The sequence below is a fragment of the Manis javanica genome, chromosome 16, assembly GCF_040802235.1.
Source record: "Manis javanica isolate MJ-LG chromosome 16, MJ_LKY, whole genome shotgun sequence".
In the NCBI taxonomy this organism is placed as follows: Eukaryota; Metazoa; Chordata; class Mammalia; order Pholidota; family Manidae; genus Manis; species Manis javanica.
Window position 1 is genome coordinate 22,527,672 of NC_133171.1, and position 21,832 is coordinate 22,549,503.

General features: G+C 41.5%; 1 protein-coding gene across 1 annotated transcript in view; it reads left to right on the top strand.

Moving 5' to 3' along the window:
- Positions 1–21,832, top strand: part of LOC140846712 (uncharacterized) — a 272,464-nt gene that overhangs the window by 5,475 nt on the left and 245,157 nt on the right. The window lies entirely within an intron of this gene.

The window sequence follows — 21,832 nt, forward strand, 5'->3', positions numbered from 1 at the left end:
CTTCCTAATTTCCTGTACCTGTCATTTCACACACTTAAATCCCCATAGAAGGAGGATATGATGGGTGACTCAGCCCAAGCTGCTGCTGTATTTCTTATTAATGCAACCGATTAAATAGAAAAATATAAGATACACACTGCTCCTGAACAAGAAAAATATCTTTATTCCTTATCTAATTCAGTGAAATGTAAAGGAGGTTGATGAAATAGGAATGGTTCTTATACAATTAAGGATTGGAGGGCATAAGAGGCTGTATATTTTGACTTGTAAAAAAATCTTAAATGCATGAGACTTTTTCCGATAGTCATCTGCCATCTGTAATTCCTTTGTGTGCTAATATATAAAGCAACCAAGAGAACTAGCTCCTTTCACCAAAACTCTTCAAAATGCAGTAAGAACCCTAACAACTGTTATTAAAGAAAAATAATCCTGTTTCTCTTCCCTTGCTGTTGAAGTTTGGGTAGGAACAAAGATCCCTAAAAAATGACATGAAAGGACTTTAGAAGAACTTAAGCCAGGATTCAGCCTGCTTTCCATGTACCCGTGGGACCGAACCTCAGACTACTAGATAATCAGGAAACTGACAATCTTTTAAACCTTAGAAATTTGTCACTGACCTGACACCTCAATGAATATATTATCAGTAATACCTTCTATTTATCTGTATTTTCAAATTTCAGTAATAGTTCTTATCTCAAGTTCACTGTGAGGACTCCCTAACACATAGCAAGATTACACTAAAAGATGAAAAGCGCGCTATCTAAATAAAAAGGAGTGGTCCTAAGGATCGTTTACACAGGAGAAAAACAGTGTGTGGAGCATTTAATATGCCAAAGAAGATCCGTACTCCGCCCTTCAGAGAGTTCTGCAGTTGATGCCTTTTGTCTGCAGAACAAGTCATTTTGTAAAAGGAATTCACTCTTTGCTTCAAGCTCCCCAGCCCTGACAGCAGCCAGTAGATGCACTGAGCTGAAGTACACTGCTTGCCTGGTGTGTAAACCTTCACTCTTGGGTAATGACTCTTGAAAGTGCACTATTCAAAGGTTCACACACACACAAAGTAAATAAAGGGAATTTTGATCAACATTTACACCTGTCACTGGAGTAAGATAAAATTTTAGGCATTAGATAATCCTATATTTCTGCTATATCCCTTATTTACTTTGTTGTGTTTTTTTTTTTTGACATTTCTCCTATGGAGAAATCTAGCATACTACTGGGAATGTGCACAGAGCACAGTATTTGTTTTTATGTTTCTAATATGTTTGTCTTTTGTCTAATGCCTTTTCCTTGGGCCTAAGAAGCAATTAAGCCAATTTCTAGGAGCCTGAGGGGAGAAAATTAATTGCAACAAATAGCCACTTACAGGGTACCTTAAATGATTGTGTCCTTATATTAACAAAAACATGGTCAATTTAGTCAAACAGGTTGTTTGCCATTTGTAGATTACCCATCTAGATTTTTGCTTGACTGACTGAATTGACTGGATTTGGGGCATATTGTATGACATACAAGCTTGCAAACACTTGTAGTTACAAGAGATCTAAAATCATCACCCTGCATTGCACATGATTATGCAAAGTGTATTATTCATCCCAGGGGTATGTGGTTAAGACTGTTAAACTCCTTTTCAGTTACTGTTGCCTGTAGTTGTTTCATAACCTAGACATATGGCTTTTTTGCAGATCATAAAAGGGGAGATGGAAATGTTTAACCTATGTAGAAATAAATGAAAATGTATTTTCATTGGCTGTGGTAACAAATAACATTTTCCATGTTGTCTAATTGCACAAACTTTCACACACAAAAATAGGAATGCGTATTCATCCCCCAAATACCAATATTGTCTTGTGTTTCTAGGAATTTTAGAGTTTCCTTTTTAAAAATGGACCCTGCACCTATGAATGAACGGTTATTGAGTTGAACAAAATTCCTACAGAACAATGTTCTTTTTCTCCCTGTTACCTTAGTTTTACCTTCTTTAACCAGGAAACCCTGAGAGGACCATAATTCACTCAAAGCAGTAAAACCTCAGATTGCGTGTATTTGATGGAGTTGCTGTGACTGCAAATTGCCTTTGGTATTCTACCTTATAACAAATGTGTGACTGGAAATGAAATTTAAGAAAATAATGAAATAAAGGTCCTTTTTGTGTTCTAAAAAGCATCCGGTAGTAATTCTATTATTATGGAAAGATCGGTTCCTTAGATGCCGGGTTGCATTTAGTAATTTGAGCCTCCAAGAGAGAATAATTGGGGGTGAATGATAGTGTGGGGGACTGGCATGGACCGCCACAATTCGGGGCACTTAGTTCATGGGAAGAATTTAAAAGGAATGAGAGCATGCCCTCCCATTCTGCTGAGAAAGTCAGATCCAAGGGTTTTTATCACAAGCGTCTTCAGGTGTTCACTCTCCCGGTGAGGTACTGAGATTCCGAGGTGCTGTGTGGTGCTTGAAATACAGAGAGAGGAAGAGGAGCCAGGTCTGAAACAGGCTGGGGAGACCTGTGAGGAGGCGGCCAACCCATCTCTGTCAGGCCAAGTAGACAGAAACGTGACTTGGAATCAGAAGGTCTTGGTTTGGGTTGCAAATAGAGCAGGTTGTCGCTGTGTGGCTCTCCTCGAATGCAGCCTACCTGCCATTTGTTGTGAAGGCTTGGAGCCTCTACATGTAAAGCACCTCTCAAAATGCCTGCCACTTTTCTGGCTATCAGTGGATGGTACCTCCACTCTGGCCATTATTTCTCCATTGCCTCCTGTGTGTATGGAGGTCACCTGTCGCACAGAAAAACTGAGGGCTATTTGAGAAAGGTTGGAGTGGGAAAGACCCAGCTAGCCCGAAGGGCCGAAACTTGGCAAAGCTAGAAGCCACCGGGGCTTGGAATCTTTTGCATTTGCCCCCTTAGGTGGGTGACACTCTGGGGGCCGAACGGGAGCAGAAGGGACCGATTGCAGGGGTTCTAACGACCAGGAGAAAGTGCCAGGTGGTGCATTTACTAGCATCCTCTTACTCACTTTTAAACTGTCCTTCTTTGTCTAAAGTTTTCCAGCTGTCTTCCCAGAGTCTGAAGCCCCTCCCACCCACATCTGTCCTCACTGTCTCATTGCCCCGTCCCTGCTCTTACTTACCATGCAGAGCCGCGCTGACCAATGACAGTGCGTCGATCTGATCTGATTCTTGCGTCAGCTGTGGAGGGCTGATTAGGCCGCCAAAGGCTGTCACATCATATGAAAGGAAACTTGATCCAGATTGGTGTGTATAAGAGCAAATGCTTTCAATGAGATATCGACTGGAGTTTTCAGAAGGGAGGGGGCTAGTGGGGGAAGGGCCTGGGCAGTGAGGTTTCTGCACCTTCCCGAAGCCCAGCCTCGAGCCCGCCGCTAGGGGGCAGAGGGCCTCCCTCTCCCCCGACGCTACAAATAAAAAGGTGAACGAACGTCCGTCCAGGAGCCCAGAGAGGGGCTTTATCACTTAACTTAAAATAGGTTTTTCAGAACTGCAAATTCAGGCAGAGGATCCCTAAAACAAGTCTGAAGTTTCATAGCTGCAAACTCAATTACTTTCTTACTCATCTCTAGTCCTGTAATAATACTAAAATCTTAACATTTTGAAACATTGTGACCTTTATTTAATGTGGCACTGGGTGAAGTCAGAGGTTAGAAGATAATTTATATTCTAAACAAAGGGAGCTAATTACTTAAATCTATCTTTCACCACTGTGATTTTTCTCATCTCTATTTGTCTTTTCAAAATTTCATTGGTTTGAGGTTGATGTAAATCCATAGATCAAAGGCAGAACACTTGCCATTTACCATTTAAAGAAAAGGCTGCTTTTTCACATAGAACTAAGGTGTATGTCTATGTCAGCTTTCTCAGAAGGCAGACTTTAAGTCTGTGTAATTTTGGCATTTACTTTAAAAACAGGCTTATCTACATGTGCGTACTCTCATATATCACAGAAATAAATTTCTGTGTCAGAAAATGGGTCACATAAAATGAGAAGACAGTTTGGTTTATTGTCATCCCTGCTGAACTGTTACCCCCTAGCATTTTCATTGTCCCCATGGGGAGTTTTCTGTGTGCCATTTCACACATCTGTCAGTTACATCAGACTTTCAAAGTGAGCATCTACATTTTAGGATTATCCTAGGATATTCGTTGCTCCCCGAGAGAGAGCCAGTCTCTGGAATTGGGCCAACCGGCAAAGATGACTTAGCACTCTTCCAAGTATAGTTCATGAAAGAAAATGCTTACTTCTTTTGAGTTGTTTGTACATATTTCACAAGATAGGAGAAACTACTGACTGAAAATCTACATAACACGAATGGTCTTATAATATGTCCTGTTCCCAAAGTGAACAGATGGTGATGTAGGGATCCGTTTATGGTAAATGTCTCAAAGAATCTGCACATGGCTTTCTCAAGTGATGTGTGAAGAGGTGGTTCATCCCCCTGCCTCTGGGAGTGTTCCACACCCTCGCCTCTGATGGGTCATCCCGTCCCAGTCACTCTAGGATGCCTATATTTCACAATAGCTCTTGCTCATAAGTACGGTGATGGGACTGCAGTCCAGCAAGGGTAGGTCTTGGTCCCAGAGCTGTGCCCAGGGTGCTTCTGTAAACACACCTCGTCGTCTCTTGTAAGCCCATTTGCTAATCCAGTTTGGGACTGTGTGTCTAGACCTATAGATCCCCCATCATTCATCAGCCCATTCTTATTTCATCGAGTACCCTCAGTGGGTTTGGCACTGGGCACATCTGACTTCCTGGAGAAGCAGCTTTGTAGCTCATCATCTTTCCATCCGGGCTTGCCTGCTGTAAGGCCCTTGAGTCCCTCTCTGTCTCTGCCCCTCAGAAGCTTTCCCACAGAGCGTAGCATGTTGGGGTAATCACAGAGTGGCAAGTTTGGAACCCGTTACCGGCATGAAGGCCTGCAGCACATTGGTAGGTTTAAAATGCAAGAGCGAGTCTTTGAAGTCAGAAAGACGTGAGTTTAAATTCAGCGTTGTGCAACCCTGAGCAAGCTCCTCTACAAGTGTAATTATACACACCTTTACATTTGCAGGTAAAAATTAAATGGGATAATGCAATTGCTTTCGACTGTGGCTGCACATCTCATTTATCAGGGGAGCTTTAAAAAGAACCTTTGTTTGGACTCTTCTCAGATTAATTAAATTATTTGGAGTAAGGTCTAATATTCTTTTGGAAAAAATTTTCTTCAGGTAATTCTAATGTGTGGCCAGGATGTGACCCACTGAGAATGGGAATATAAAGCTGTTAGAAGAATGTTTGGCACACAGAGGACCTGTGGGCGTGAAGGGGTCCTTGAGTGAAAGAGGAGGTCAGTGGGCACTCTTCACAGTGGTCCTTCTAAAACGTAATGGGCGTGTGAACCCCTGGGGAGCTGGGGGGCTGGTGAAAATGCAGACTTGGATTCAGTGGGTCCTGGGTGGGGGCTTGAGATGCTGCCTTACTGATGGCCGCTCCGGACTGGCTGATGCGCTCTGTGGACCACACTTCAATTTGCAGGGAAACAAAAGTCCGTTACAAAACATATATATATATAAACCCAAGCAGCCAAAGCAAAAGTAACGTAAACTGTGCAAATGAGAAAATAGGCCTTTGAATGTACTAAAAGCTGCATTTTCCTGATGTGTTTGCATGGTATGTGTGTCTCAGCTGCCACAGCCGGAAAGTTTGCCCTTAGTACCTTGTCCCAGATGCTTGGCATCCTCAGCCTCCCTGAAACAAGCAGCTCCCTCCCGGATCTGCATCAGCAAAGCCCGACCCTTAGGCTCAGCCCTTCGCGTTTGTATCATTTCTAAATGAGGGAAATGTCTTTGGTAAATAATAATAATAATGATAATACTTAAAAATATAAAACAAATGACAAAGAAATAACAGTTTTCAACATAGAGCAAATAGTACGATTTCCTGGGTAATTTTTATCTCTTAGTAAACCCTCTTGAATTCCTTGTGTTAACACATACACATACATTTAAATATTATGTAGACTTTATTTTGCAAATATAAGTAACTATTCAATCAAAGGTGATAAAGATGTGTTTTTCATCTATTACATTTTATTTTTATTGTATTTTAGAAACTTCGTATCCTAGAGCAATTATCCAACAGACTTTTGATTTCAGGGGTGCCACTCCCCATTTTTTATCCCCAATATATTTCATGAGTTTTTTTCTCCATGAATATAATTTCAATTACTTATGACAAATGTTTGTTAACTTCTTGTCATCTACCCATAAAATTGGAGAAACTGTTGAGGTATCTAACCTTAGGCTGGAAATGAGAATCAAAGGATGTTACTCCAGAAAGCATTCTTTTAGTTTTTACTTCAGTGTTTGAAGTTAAGTGACACTGTCGGCGTCAAAGTAGGTTTTCATTTTACATTATGAAACATACTTCAAAGTCTTTCATCTCCTCCGTGTACAGTCATGACGCTTGGAGTTGGATTCTAGCAAACGCACATTGCTGGGGGTTCGCTTCATTTCAAAAGGTGCAGAGGCTGGGTGGGAACGAGCATCGCTGAGCATGTGCTCTGTGCTGCATGCTTTGAGTGACTGCCCTCTCCGTTCCGTCCTCATGACACTTTCAGGAAGTAGGTGTCACTGTTTTTTATTATTATGTCATCATTGTTGTCATCCTGATCATGGCCAAGGTTTCACCACAATTTCATCCAGCTCTGTGGTCTAGACAATTAGGCAACAGCCCCAGCTGCGTGATTTGTACTCAGACTTGGAAAGGAAATGGCCTTGTCAGGCCTGTTCCACTTAGTCTCTGAGAATAGTGTCTTCTAAATGCTGATCTGGGGCACTGAGGTAGCATCAAGCTCAGGGATGTATTTGTAGGTATGATGTGGCATCTTGGGGACACAGGAATCCTTGGTCTGCATGCAAATTCCTGTCCCTCCCGGTCTGACTTCAGCCTTGATCAGCAGGGCATATGCCATGCCCACTGACCCCTCCCATGTGTAAAGATGCACATTCAAACTGCGGCTTCTGGCAGCATTAAATATAGATGCTTCTGCGTGAGTAATGCGTGACAGGAGGCATTTCCCTTTTATGGAAAGTCACTGACAGATATGTCAAAGAGTTGAACGCTTGGGACATCATGCCTATTTTTACATGGAGTCACATTTCTGAGTGAAAATTACAGTCAGGCAAGGAACAGGATGTTTTCAAATACTAGGGTTGTGTTAGCATCATATAGGTAAAACTTCTAAATGAATGCTTATTTTTTCTGTTTTATGAGCACAGTCCTTCTTTGGCTGAGAGCTTTCCATTATTTTCCTTTTCCCCATCTCCCCAGAAGATCCCCAAACACTACCACAAACAATAAAAATCAGTAAATCCTGAAGACAGATACTCTCCAGTATGCTCAAAACTGACTTAAAATAGAAACATTTAAATTAGATCTAAAAAATTAGCTGTCATTAATGTGTAAGCATCACAGGAAGGGAGTGGGCATGGCTGTGGGATTTCCTCTGTTTCAGCTGAAATTCTATTCAAAATACATTTTTTCCTGTTTGATCATTCTTACCCAATTTCAGTTGGAACAAAAAAATACATGGCACAGAAGGTTTAGTAAATTTGGGATTAGAAAACAGGCCCAGGCTGACTTCACCTCTATTCCACATTTGCCCCCTGCTGTGGTATGACCTTCGCCTGCCCAGACATTAATTCCTTCATCTGTTAATGTGGGAGAGAAAGTGTTTTAGTCATGGATTTGCTGCGAGGATTAAACAAGCTGCCATGTGGCCACTCCTAGTCCAGAAAGTGATTAAAACATGTGGAGTTTGCCGGATGTAGGCTTCTTTCCAAACAAACCAGCCAGGTGTCTATTCAAAGACCATGGAATTTTGAGTCAGCAGAATTGTTAAAACTCCTAATTTTTTTCTTTATTAGTATGCAATTTGGGATGAGCTAGTTATTCTCTGTGAATGTCAATTTTCCTGTCTCTAAAATGGTCCACTATGCTTATGCTCTATTTTGAAAAGATTTTAAGAGGGTTAATTATATAGTAAGTGTAGATGTGTGGAACAGTTGTTAGAGTAAAGCGATGGCTCAGCAGAACTTAGAGTTCATCTTTCTCAAGTTCCTTTCCTGCCCTCAGATGCTGAGGTCTGATGTCATATGCTATGTTTTAGTGTTGGCAAAATCCCATTTGTTGTTGAAAGTGAGATCTGGATAAATTTATGATTTGGAACCAGTTTTATTGATGCCATCCGGAAATTGCCTTGTGCTATGAATGAAGAGATGCTAGAAAATCACAATTTTTTGTTTTTTCTGCTGTTGTTTATTAATTAGAATTTAATTTAAAAATTACTTTAAAGTAAAGTACTTTTGAAGGTTTAGTACATTCAAGTAGCCATCAGCCATTTATACCTTAGTGAGCATTAGTTCGTTAGTGCAATAGATTGAGTCCAGAACATCAAAATAATATAAATTTTGAACATTAGGGGAAAGAAATGACTAATTTTGAGCTATAACATAGTTTTAGGTAGGCAAAAAGAGTTGCTTACCCCAGGGGAAGAGTGAAATTTAAGAGGGTATTAAAAACAAAATTTACCCCCTTTACAATTTACTTGTATGACAGCATGCTTGCATTTTGTACTAAATGTTTCTGTAAGATCTTTTATTTTTTAGATACCATGAGCATTCAAGTTAGCAGGGAAAATATTTCATTTGGATTGATAAACCTGTCACTTTCCCACCTGTACTCAGCTGGGAAAATAGAATGAGCACATAGAAGCTATCCTGCTGTGTCTTCTTTTTTTACTTTTTAAAAATTGGAATAAAGTTGATACCCAATATTATATTGGTTTCAGATGTACAGCATAGTGACTTGGTAATTATGTACATTACTAGGTGCTTCCTAATCGTCACTGCCGGTTCTCCATGTGGGAGGTAGCTGGCCAGTGGGTGCCTCTAAAAGGGAAGACCAGCGGCCTTTGATATCCTGGCTGCACATAGACACAGTCTTGCACTTATGTGAGTAGTTATTCACCCATAATAACCCAAACCACTGTCCAGAGGCAATGAAATCGTTTTTAAGGTCACTTCGTCTGCATTTAATTGAATCAACTTTCATTTTTGACTGCTTGCGTAGCTCAGTGGTATTCATAAAAGACAGATAGTCACTGCAGCAACTGCTGCTGGCCAGCACCGCAGGGCAAGGGACTGCCCGCGGCATCCCCCCCGCCTTTATGAATGATGCCTTTGGTCTATTTCAGGTCAGAAACAGACCACAAATAAGATTTTAACACTGCATGACTGGATATTTTTATTACTTATTTTTGTTAAAACTGGTCATGCCCTCCAAGGACAACAATAAATATATTGGGTGATTATAAAACTAAACACCACCAAGGCAAAAAATAGAAATAAAAAGACATGATTTATTTGGATTAAAATGGCTACTTCTCCATATTTTTCTTGTTTCTCTGTATCAATTTTCGAGGTGACCAACCTTTTCTTACAGAAAATAGGTGAGCACATCCTTCAGTCTTTCACCCTGGTGGTCGGGCATCGCAGGCGGAGTCCCCATTGTGGGGCCACCCCGTGCGTCCTGGGCTGCTCCCCGGCATGCTGGTCTCTCCTCTGAGCACTGGTAGGCAGCCTGAAACATCCTGAGATGCAGGCAGATGTCTCCTTATGGATGCGGGGTACACAGCCAAGAAATCTTACCAGAAAATCCATTTAGGAAGCTGAATCATTTTCTTGCCACCATTTTGATGACCATCCAGATGATTGCTAAAATTCTCTTCTCTGTCATGGAGACGTGACCGGTCAGCTGCCGTCGGTCTGTGTCATACCCAGGTCCTTAAGAGGGTGACCCTGAATCTCCAGAAACTCCCTGCCGGCCTCCAGGGGACCTTTGGGTCCCGCAGGACCTACAGCTGACTCTTGAACAACACAGGGGTGGTGGCGCCAGCGGCCCCTTCCCCACAGTCCGCACTGTGCATGCAGCTTCTGACTGCCCCAAAGTTAGCTACGAACAGCCCACCATTAACTGAAAAGCTCTGCAGATAACATAACCAGCTAATTAGTACATATTTTACATATGTATTATATACTATATTACAGCAAAGGAAGCTAGAAAAAAGAAAATGTTTTTTCAAACTGTTGCAAATCTCCAAAAATTTTCCAATATTTTTATTGAAAAAATATGTATTATTATAAATTATAACTATGCAGTTCAGATCCATGCTATTCAAGGTCAGCTGCATATTTGTGTGTATGTGCATTTACATATTTTTCATGGACAAGAGGTTTTTTTTCATCATAGTAAAATATATATATAATATAAAATGTGCCATTTTAACTATTTTTTAAGTGGAATGGAAAAAAGTTCTTATTAGATTCTTTTTAAGGCCTTTAGTTTCTCCAAATGCTAAGAATTACTGTTACTGAAGAGCATAGGGCAGGGTTATTAAAACATGTGGCTAAACGCCAGGACCCCTCCTCACCCTCATCCCACTTGACCTCACCTCTGAGGAACTGTTCCTTTTTCTTTTTATACCAATTGAGAAATAATTGACATATAGCCTTGTATTTGTTTAGGTGAAATAAGGCAGACAGAGGGAAAAAACCACAAATGTAAGCTCACAGACCCATGGAATGGACTGCTGGTCGCCAGGGGAGGGTGGTGGTGGGGGTCATGGGCAAAAGGGGCCCAAGGGTCCAGACCTCCAGTTCCGAGATGGACGGTCCTGGGGACGTCGTGTGCTGGATGGTGAGCACAGTGAACCGCATGGGTGTGTGTCTGACAGCTGCTGAGAGAGCAGATCTCAGAGGCTGTCCCCACAGGAAGCCTTTCCTGCCTCACGCAGACCAGGCCACCTGGCGAGCCCTGAGCTGTCTTTGCAGCGCCTCTGCCACACGCCACGCCGTGGTGATGCCCGGGGCCTACGAGTGGCCTTTCAGAGACTTCAGCAGAATCTGAAGAGTGAAAGCGAGCTTAGCCTCACGCTCTTCCTGCCAAGAGGCTTCAGCGTCACTCGCCGTCGCATCCCAGGGCCCTCGCTGTCTGGACTGAGCAGTTCCTTACGTGCTCAGTGAATGAATGTGTGAGTGAGTGAATGAAAGGGCCTTTTACCTTGAATGATCATGCTCAATAAACTACTTCTCAACCACATGGTTTTCTAAAAGTCTTTTAGTTAAAAGCATACAAGGAACAGAAGAATGTGTTATCTATGAAGAGAAACCACCAATCTGTTCTTAAAAAGGTGCTGAAGATGCAGAATCATCAAAAAAGGCATGACTTACCGAAAGTAAGCCAATCCATTCTAGGAGGGTTTTCGACAGCAAAGGCCACAGGTAAGGGTCCTGGCCCTTAGGAGCCACACACCTGTCAGCGGCGGAAAGCAAAGCTGAACCCGTTGCACACTGCTGCAGTCTCACTGTCATGAATATTTTAAATGCGCATTCCTGTACGCTGGTTCCTTGCGTGTCACATTTTCCTTCTGGAAATGCATATGTACTTTTTGCACAAGGCGGTGAGGAAAGGTTTTTCGAAAGGGATGAGGCTGTGCTGAGCTGACGAGTGTGCACAAAGTGAAGTCTGGAGCGGCCGGAGGTGCGCGGTGGGGCCGTGGGCCTGCGGTGGGGGCCCGGGGGTCCAGGGGGACGCATTGTTCTGGCTCAGCCCTTCTGTGCTTCCCACTGAATTCCAGGCCCTCAGTGGGAATCGTTAGGAATAGTCTGCTGAGGATGGAGAGGTCTGGAAACAGGCAGTAAATCCCAGACCTCACTCTGGTTCCAAAAATGGTGGTTTCTGATCTCTGTCTTATGTAAATGAAGCCCTGATATTCCTTTAGATCTGGACAAACAGAACTACCCCAAGCATCTTCCCTTACTCACTACAAAGTAACTTAAGTAATGTTTCAATCAGAATACCAAAGGATTTTGCTTAGGCACATCTGTATCAGCAAAGGGCAAGCTTTTGTGAAGTTAGGGGAGTCTTTTCAAATAACTTAGGCATTAATACAACAACAAAACAACAGATTTTGGTGGCCTGAATAATTAATTTAGATTCGCTGTCTGCATTGATTGAATTCACTGGGTAAGTGCACATTTCTCTTATTTCTGCTTTTCTAGACCCACAGCATTAAGTCTTTGAACCAATGTTAAATGATGGGAAATTTTGTTTATCGTGTAATTCAACAGCCCAGCATTAGAGCCTCTTATTATATTAGGTGATTGTTAGATGCAAAGAAAAGGAAAATTACAACTTTCTTGTGCTGACTGGTGCAAACAATGGAATCAATTAGTGTCAGCTCTCAATTATGCAGAAGTATGAAGTTCCGTACTTCAAGTACAAGTATCAAACTGAAGTTTTTTTCTGGGGGAACAATAGACAAGAAAAAGAGAAGAAAGATTGTGACAGAAGATTACATTTATTGTGACAGTTTTTATTGCTCCAGTATCAAGTCAGTTTCTTGGTGCTGAACGGAGAGAAGCAAGTCGGGAAGGAAAGGCGGGGCCAGTAAGAAAAGGGGTGTGGTGGGCAGAGCAGTATTTCCGGTCATTAATCACTGACACTCCCCAGTGGGTGTTTGGGTATTAAATTGTCTTGTTACCCTGAGGACTGAGGTCATGAGTAATGGAAGAAACCAAACTCACACTCTCTTCTCTATAAAATCAACCTGCTAATCTAGGCACTGAAGGTCGCATCATGGCTGAGTCTAATTAAATGCAGGATTGCTTCATTTTCTTACACTTCCTGTCATGTATATTGGTTCTCATGGAAAACAAGATGATAATGCAGTCTGGAGTCTCTGGTTTTGAAAACAGCTCCGTATAAACAATGTGTCATTTCTAAAACATGGGCACTCTGATACACAATTTTTTTTCTTGATAAACAGTAGATTTATTTTTGTACCAGGAGACATTCTTCTGGAATTATGGATGTATGAAATCTCAAATCCTCTGTTCCAAGACAAGGGCCAACACTCATTCACTACCTCGGGCTGCACAAGGCTGATGGTTTTATATGCATATCGCATTGAACCCCCTCAGTAGCACGTGGGCACTATTACTGTGCTCACTGCCACCCCGTCTCCAGCAGCGCCTCCTAGTGGCCTGACGCCCAGACGCATTCCATGTCCTGCGCTTGGAATGCACATGCCTCCCCAGCTGCATGCACTGCTACCCCTCATTGTGGGGGGCCGGGAAGCCCACATCTCCCAGATGCAGCTGGAACTGCAGCTCTGCGGTGCCATCCCGAGGCAGGGCTGCTTACTGATCTTCTCTGCCCCGTGGCAACTTGTAAAAGCCTCGGATTCCATTCCATTGTAATCACGTTTTTAGGTCTCTGTCTAAGTGGATTTAACTCTTAAGGGCGTGGACTACCATTTGTTACTTTGTTACCACACGGTCTTAGCATAGGGTCGGACTGATAAACGACACTCCAAAAATGTTCACTAAGTGTTAAATGATTGTGGTTAATTTCACACATTTATTACTGTCTTTACATTGGCATCTAGGGTGCTCCTGAGGAGTGTCAAGTGTTTTGTTTACATATTATTCTTGATGATATATATGCTTATTTTGTGTATTTCTGACGAAAAATCTTTTGCTTATGCACGTGAAGGGGAAATTATGTAACAAACTAATGAAATGAATGCATACTCTTTTTAGTTATCTTTTCACTAAATTGGGCATTACACTCAATGTCCAATTCCCACAGAGTTTGATGAAAACTTCCAGATTAAAGTAACTCATCAAAATGAGAGGCTATGTGATATGCTGGAAAAAGTCTGAATTTCAAACTTAGATACGTGGCTTTGAATCATAAAGTTTTTCACTGATTAGACTGGTAGCTTTAGAGGAACTCATTTAACTATATTTAGCATCCTCATACTTCCAGAATCTTTGTGAGGTTTAAATGGAAGGACTTAGTGGGTACTTTCCCCAAACACTGGGTACACAGAAGTGAATCGAACTGTCTAACCTCTGCCCTCATGGGGCTGACCCTCTGGAGGAGCCTCAGAGAAGGCCGAGTATAAAAAGTAAGTATAAAGGGGGGGTGGTGATAAGAGCTGCGGAGAGAAGCAAGGGCACACAGTAGCGTGCTGCTAGGCAGGCGTGCCAGGGAGGCCTTGCTGGTAAGGGGGCATTTGAGCAGAAACCCCAGGGGAGTGAGGGACGGGCCAAACTGGGATGGGGCAGAGAGCCTGGGCAGGCATATCAGCTTCGCAACCATTCCTTGAAAAAAACTGCTTTGAACGTCCTGAAACTTGGAAGACATGTCAGTAATGACAATGGTCTCTGTGGAAGCAAAGCTTGTGCAAAGAGAGACATGACCCCACTTGGAACCCCCTTCCTGCAGATCCTCTCCGACCCCACTGGGTTACTTCCACTGAAATTCAAGACATTGTACTTTCCCCAGCAATGCTAGAATGTCCATTTATTAACACATTTGTGTGTTCCACGTGTGCTGAAAAAAAACCCAACATATTAATTTAGAGCTCTTAAATTTGCTTTCATAGTTCCTTGAAGCCCATGCCTTTCTCCTATGTGGCTAAACGGATCACTGCCTTGTCAATATATTGAAAGAAGCAATGAGAAAAGTAAATGTACAGACAACTCATTTTAAAATGAACTTTGATACATAGTTTAGATGATCAGAAAAAAGTATCTTTAAAGTATTTCATTGGCCTAAGTTACCAAGTTTCACTTTTCTCTGTTCTAGCAGATAAATAAAAAAGCAGAGATTTCCATCTCAGCAGCCTATGCACATTGACATTTATTGATTTCTGTTGGTATCTGAGGTGGCTGGCATTTTTCTTTTATATGCTATATTAATAAGTTATTGTAAATGCTGCCTGTACATTTTTTACTGAGCCCCTCATTTGCTCTTGACTGTTTTCAAAGATCCTTTCGAATTTTTGTATTTGCATTTTTGTTGTTTTTTGGATTTTTTTCAGGGCGGGGGAATGGACCAAGAGCAGTGCACAAGTCTGTTTCCCAGTGTGAGGGCATAGAAGGCCTTACTCTGTTCCAGTTTGTGAAGCCTATTCAAAGGATCCCTTTGTTGTTTTCTCTTTCTGAAGCCAGAGAGAACAATGCTTTGCATATGCTGAAACCACGGGACTGCAGACTAAAAAGTAAGAGAATCATTTTGGCACGTAGGGAAAAGAGGTGTGAGCCAGCTCAGCGATCCCCAAGTCTCATGTCCCAGCCCTGTGCTGACCAGTGATCAAGTTTCCTTAAATGTACAGAAACTGAGAGAAAGAACAGCAATGAAGTAAAATGTTCATAAAGTAGCACTTATTAAATGTATCTGCCCTAAACCCAAGGTTATGTCATTGTAGTCTTTTGGCATTAAATGTTCTTTTATGAATGATAGAGATAAGGCATGGTCATTATCATTAGTTTTATGCCTAGAATAATGGTCTAATTTTTAAAATAAGAGATGGATTAACATGTTCAAAATATATATATATTTTTAAAAAGACGTTCCTTCCAATCCATAACATGGTATGCCTCTTAATTCATTTCGATCTCTTTCTCTCACCAGCATTTATAGTGTATAGACTGTGGACCCCGTATGTGTTTTGTTAGGTTTATGCCCAAGTGTTTCATTTTCTTCCCAGTAGTTATTGCATATACATTTTTTCTCTTAGTAATGTAAGAAACCAAATATAATTTACAGAGAGATTATTTCTTGTTACTGCTTCATAATAAGGCATTATGGAAAAGGCCACACTATAATTAATGGCCTACAGACACCTAATTTATTGCTATTATAATTAAAAATGAATGATATACACACATATACACACACACAAATGTACATTTATTATTTATTTGGTGAGTGGGGGGGTATATTTACATGTATCTGTGTCAGGTCATTGGCTCAAAACATTTGATTTGAATTTTTGACACATTTTTGAATACTGCCCTGCACAGAGTCTGTACTCCCCCTAACAACGAATGAGAGACGCCATCCCCACAGTCTCAGAACAGACGTCACACTTCCTGATCCTCTCGTACAGTGTAGTTTCAATTTGCATTTATTTCACTATATGATCCGCATGGCCCCTAAGGCCGAGGTGGAGCACACGGGAAACCCCCAGGCTCACGGGGGCGGGGAGGCCTTGCTGGAGGTCACGGACTCCCTGGACAGCGGAGACGTCACAGGTACCGAGCTGGGAAGAGGCTGGGAAGCTGCCCCGTGGGGCAGCACGGACAGCCATTCACAGGGCACGGTGCTGCCGGGGCTGCTCAGCTAAAAGCCATTCATGCTGCTATTCTTACTGATACTCGTGCTGCCCCACCTTGTCCTCTGCTGTACGGTATGTTCTCAGCTTCTCCTGTGCATTTCCTGTCCTGGACCCGGAACAATCCATCTCTCCAGGGAGCTGTGATTCCTGTCAGTGGGGAGTAGCATTTGGAGCCACCAGTCTGTGTGCCAGGAGTGCCCTTCGCTGTGGGTTAGTTATTGTCTCCAGAGATTTCAGCGAACGTAAGTAGGAATAAACATGATACATATATACACACACACACACACGTATACAATACTCATGAGCTCATACTAACACTTCCCATGTAAAGTCAAGTCCGCCAGGCTTTTGACTCGCTCCCCCACGCGGCACAGCCGTGCCCTCAGGGACAGGGGCCTCGGCAGATGGTCAGTGATCTCCCCTGTGCTTTACCGCATAGCACCCATGCAGCCGTCTTACACGGGCAGCTGCAATGTTGTCGCCAGCAATGTGGCCGCTGAACGTCACTGCGTCGCTCTTGTCCTGGGTCGCAGTCAACTAACGTTTGAATTCACCTGTGTCGTTACCGCCCATGATTGTGTTGCCATCTGGGTGGTAAGTAGGGTTGTTTCTCTTTGTTTGCAATTCTGAGGTTCAGGCTCCTTACAGAATCCCGCCTCTCATCGGTCTTGGCGTTTCTCTAGTCTCCCACTGGCCATGTGTCCTCAGTCTTTGCTTGTCTTTCACGACTGACGCTTCTGAAGAATACTGGCCAGTTATTTGATGCCACGTCCCTCGTTTTGGGTTTCTCTGATGTTTTTTCATGACCAGGTTGAGGCTGTCCATGTTGGGGAAGGATGTCACAGGGACCGTCCCCTCTGGGGCGTAGTGTGCGGGGTACACGATGTGAGGACCTGCTGCCGGAGATCTGAGCCTTTATCATGGGGGCGAACTGGGGTCTCCTGGGATTCTTGGTGGTGAAGTTACTGGTTTCTTGGTAATAACTAAATATTTGGGGGGAGAAGTCTTGAGTCTATGCAAATATCCTATTTCTGATTAAAATTACAGACTGATTTCAGCATCAGTCAGTGAATTTGCCTGTGGTAATAGTTGTTAGTATAGTGTTGTAAGAACGGCTTTCTTTTCTCCATTCTTTCTGCATTTATTAATTGGAACTCTTTCGTGAAGAGGAGAGGTTACTTTTTCCCATTTATTTATTTATTATTTAATTACTTGGTTACTTAGTTTATTAACTGTTTAGCTTGACTCATTGTATAGACTCATGAATGTTTATTTTAGTTCTTGGATTATAAAACAACTATTGTTTTTATTTTTGCACGAGTTGTTCCAATTTTGGCCATCCAGAGCTCTTTTATGCTAGTTGTTGTGCCTTATCAATATTTTCTTTTTTCTTTTTTTCTTACCATTTTTTACTTTCTGGCTCCACAAGATGCGTACAAATTGAGCCCCAGCCTGAGAATCAACTACTTTTCAAAGGAGCCCTGACTCCTTTCATTGGAGAATGATATTAAAGACCAAGATCCAGGTGTGATGGGCGCTCACCACTACTGCAGTCATAAAACTAGGACATACACACACATCTGTCCACACAGCAAATACATGACACATCTATATTTATTATGTATCTATGTATTGGAAATATATTTTAAAAATTAGTCCATGTTGGTATGTGACTCCAGCTCAGCAAGCACCACAGGGTTTATTCTGTGTTTTCCTTTTTTTTACTTGTAATTTCTTTCTCCTTCAGTAAGAATCTTGACTCTCATTATTTCAATAGATTTACTTATTTATTCAACATTAGTACTGTTTCAGGATTTGTATCAGCCTGGTCTCATCCCTGATCAGGGAATAAAGCATTCTGGCTTTCATCGTAAAAGATACTCATGAATTCCTGTTTTTCTCATGTCTCCTTTGTCTTAGGGGCTCTTGGAATTGTATTTCCCTGGACTACATTTTGGTGTTGAAGGGAAGGGAAAGGATAGGTAATTTTTAAAGCTTTACACTCTAAAGTCTACTTTTTGTTGTTGCCATGGAGACAGCAAATATAGGAATGGCTCAGCCGCATGATTTTTATGCATCCGCCACTTTTTTGCTCCTCTGGACTAGGTGGCATGGAGGAGGGCTCCTGCCAGCAGTCCTGTCAACTCTGTTCCGCGTAAACAGTGAACTATTCCAGGGTGAACCTTCACCTTCACTGAGTTTTTACTGGTTTTACTGGTAATTCATCCTCATGTCTTTTCTTTCCTTCTCTTTTCACTTTCTGCCCAACACCAGCAGTTATATTGAATTTGGAATCTGCTGATTATATGAGATTATAGTTGCTCTTTCTTTTGCAGAAAATGGAATTTAAGTTTTTATGTTTTTTTTTACTCCCTGCTGGTTTTCTATCATTTTTCAGCATAAACAGAGGATATTGCTCATTTGATTTTTAATGTCACACTCAGTAAAGGGAGAGTTTGGCAATCATATTGCTGCTTCTCCTCTTTTTTTGAGACTTGAGCAGTAGAAGTGTGAAGGCTAGGGAGCCAGTAGTTTGATAAATAAATACAAACTTTGGAGCTACAAAAATGTGAACTACAATCCTTCTTTACTACTGACTGTGCAGCTTACTGTGTTGAGCAATTTATTATTACTGTCACAATTTCCTTAGATATAAAACATGGGCTGTAATAAGCATTTTACAGGGTAGTTGCAAAGATTATATAAGGAAAGTTCTGCCCAGTGTTTGATTTCCTGATGCTCAGAATTGAATAATGTTCCCCTGCTGCTAAGGACCCTACTGAACTTTTTAGCAGGTACTTAAGGAGTACCTTTTTTTTTTCACTAAATCCATGTAAGTAATATATTTTAATCTCTTCAAACAGTTGTGCCCCTTGGTGCAGAAGGTGTTCAAATCTGCAATACATGATCATTATGTAAATTGTCAGTCTTTGGAAAAAGAGGCACTCTGTTTTTTGAGGGAAAACATAGGCATGAGCCAGAAGATATAGTTCCTGTATCAAAATTCACTCCAAAATGCAAATTATAATTAAAGAAAAATAAACAGATTATCTAGTAGCCTTTCAAAAATATCATGGAGATTGGATTGTTTTCACCTTAGAGTTCTGTAAACACCGTGAGGTCAGGTTAAAAAATCACTGTCATCTTCCCTTTTTTACTTGTGAAAGATACAAGTCATCTCCACAGATTACTGAGAAATTTTCTGCTGCTTGTAGATGATTGTAACATTACTTATTATATTTACATTGTGTGCAATGGCTCTGAAAATGTAATATACAGATTTTCTTCCTGACAGTTTTATGAAACTATGATTTTCATATTTCAAGGAAGGAAAGGAAATGAATGAGACAAGAAACAAAAATTCTTAAAGAAAGGATGGTTGAGAATAAGGTCAGCAGTTTCCTGAAAGCTGGCACAGAATATATTTGTCTCATTTCCTTTTCTGCCATATACATACACACATTCAATACTGTACACTAACATAGCTGCAAGAAAGTACAGTAGAGGTGTATTTATTTTCCATTTTAAAATATTAAATATTAAGTTCATGTATATGTGTGTGTTTATCTATACACATATAGGCAATCCCTGCTCCTTGTGCTCTAAATGCACATGTTGCCTGTCTCCTGGTAATCCAGTGCGGGCAGAAGTGAACATTTCTGTTTGCTTTTAGGATACAAAGGGTCTTCTACATTATGTCTTATTTATATTTTAATTATAAAAGGGCATTTGAAAGGCAAGGTAGTTTTCTGAAGGAACTCTGTGTAGTTTCCCACAAACTAGAAAAGAATTCCAGCTACCACACTTTATTAAACTACAGAGAACAACCTACTTTCATATTAAATATTGCAGATTTTCACTTTGCTATGCATTAAAAAATTCACAGACCTATATTTCTCTTCAAAATTAAAATGCATGTCTACTTAGAAACTATAAATAAATATCAAAACACCAAAATATGAGAACTTTAATTTATGGAGATTAAGTGGGTAGGTTTTGGATGATGTGATGTGTATCATTATGACAGTAATATTTGGTATCGGTATGAGTATATTTTCTAAGATGCTTTATGAAAATGTTACTTTTCTTCTGTAATCATCTCATTTATCATGTAGAAAGAAAACATGGTAATTAAAATGGAAATGACTTGGCTATAAAAGCCTTGCTCAATGATAATTCTAGAAAAGGAATTTTGAAAATATTTCTAATTGAAAATGCCATATAGTAATTTAGAAATGTAAGTTAAATTCAATTTGTACTCTTATTTTTTAAAACTAACATTGGAGGTCTAATGATACCTTTTAAATTGTAATCTTTAAAGTATATCCCTTTCTTTTCCAAAAGAAAACACTTTTTTTGGGCAACATTGAACATTCAAATAGAAAATTCTATCCCAATTTTGATACCATGTTAAACTTTAGCTGTCCAGTGTGCATGCTGCAGACATGACCGCCTGGGCACAGATAATGTCTCCTGCTCTTGCTTGTAAGATCCTGGTCTCTATGTGACAGCAATTTAGGTCCTGAAGAAATGCCATGGGGTACTGAGTTCCCCCAGGGCTGCTCATATGGATCTTGAGAGGGAGGGGGATTTGCATTGTGTCCCCAGCTGTTAGTATTATGATTTCCTAGGGGATAGGTCGCAGTAGGACTTCATAATGACGGAGCTGGCGGAGCTCCATCACTCCTCTGGTCTCTCATTTTCGCCCAAGCAGAATGGGAAGGGAGTTGCCATTTTCCTACCGCCAGAGCCGACCAGCCAGCGTCCCCTCTGGTTTGCAGGTGGTCATTGCCTTGTATCCTCATGTGGTGGAGAGAGAGATCATGAACACATACACCTGTTGCTATGGACTGTTTGTGCCCCCAAAGTTCACATGGTCAAGCCAAAGTCCCCAGTGTGATGGAATTCAGAAGTGAGGCCTTTGGGGGCAAGTAGGTCATGGAGGTGGGTTGTCATGAGAGGGGTCAGCGCCTGTACAAGCAGAGACATCCAGCCTGGAGAGATGATGACTGAGGAGGAGAATCTGTGGCGTGGGCTCTCAGGGACAAAGGCCCGTGGTTTCCCTGCTCTCGTCAGCTCCTTGTTCGTGTCCCCAGTGTTGTCAGGGACTGAGCTCAGGGAGACAGACAGTGTGTGCAGAAGACAGACCAGGGGTGAAGAGGGGCAGCCCTGGCATGACCTGTGAAGAGCAGCCCTTACCTGAAGGCAGCTGGTGAAGACCAGGCGAGGTGACTGCTGTGTCGGATGTGACACAGCAGCGCGATACTCCAGGACTCATGAGGGACTAAGGAAACAGGACATCGCCAAAAGTATCACAATAGTTCTCCAGTGACCAAACCCGGTGACGCAGAGATCAGCGCCTTACCTGATGAAGAGTTCAAAATGGTTGTTTTGAGGACTCAATGAACTCAAAACAAATGAACTACAGAACTCAATGAACTACAAGAAAACGCAGAAAGGCAATTCAATGAAATCAGGAAAACAATACAAGAACAAAACCAGAAGTTTAGCAGAGAGATAGAAGTCATAACAAGAACCAAACAAAAGTTCTAGAACTGAAGAATTCCGCGAGTGAACGTGAAGAATGC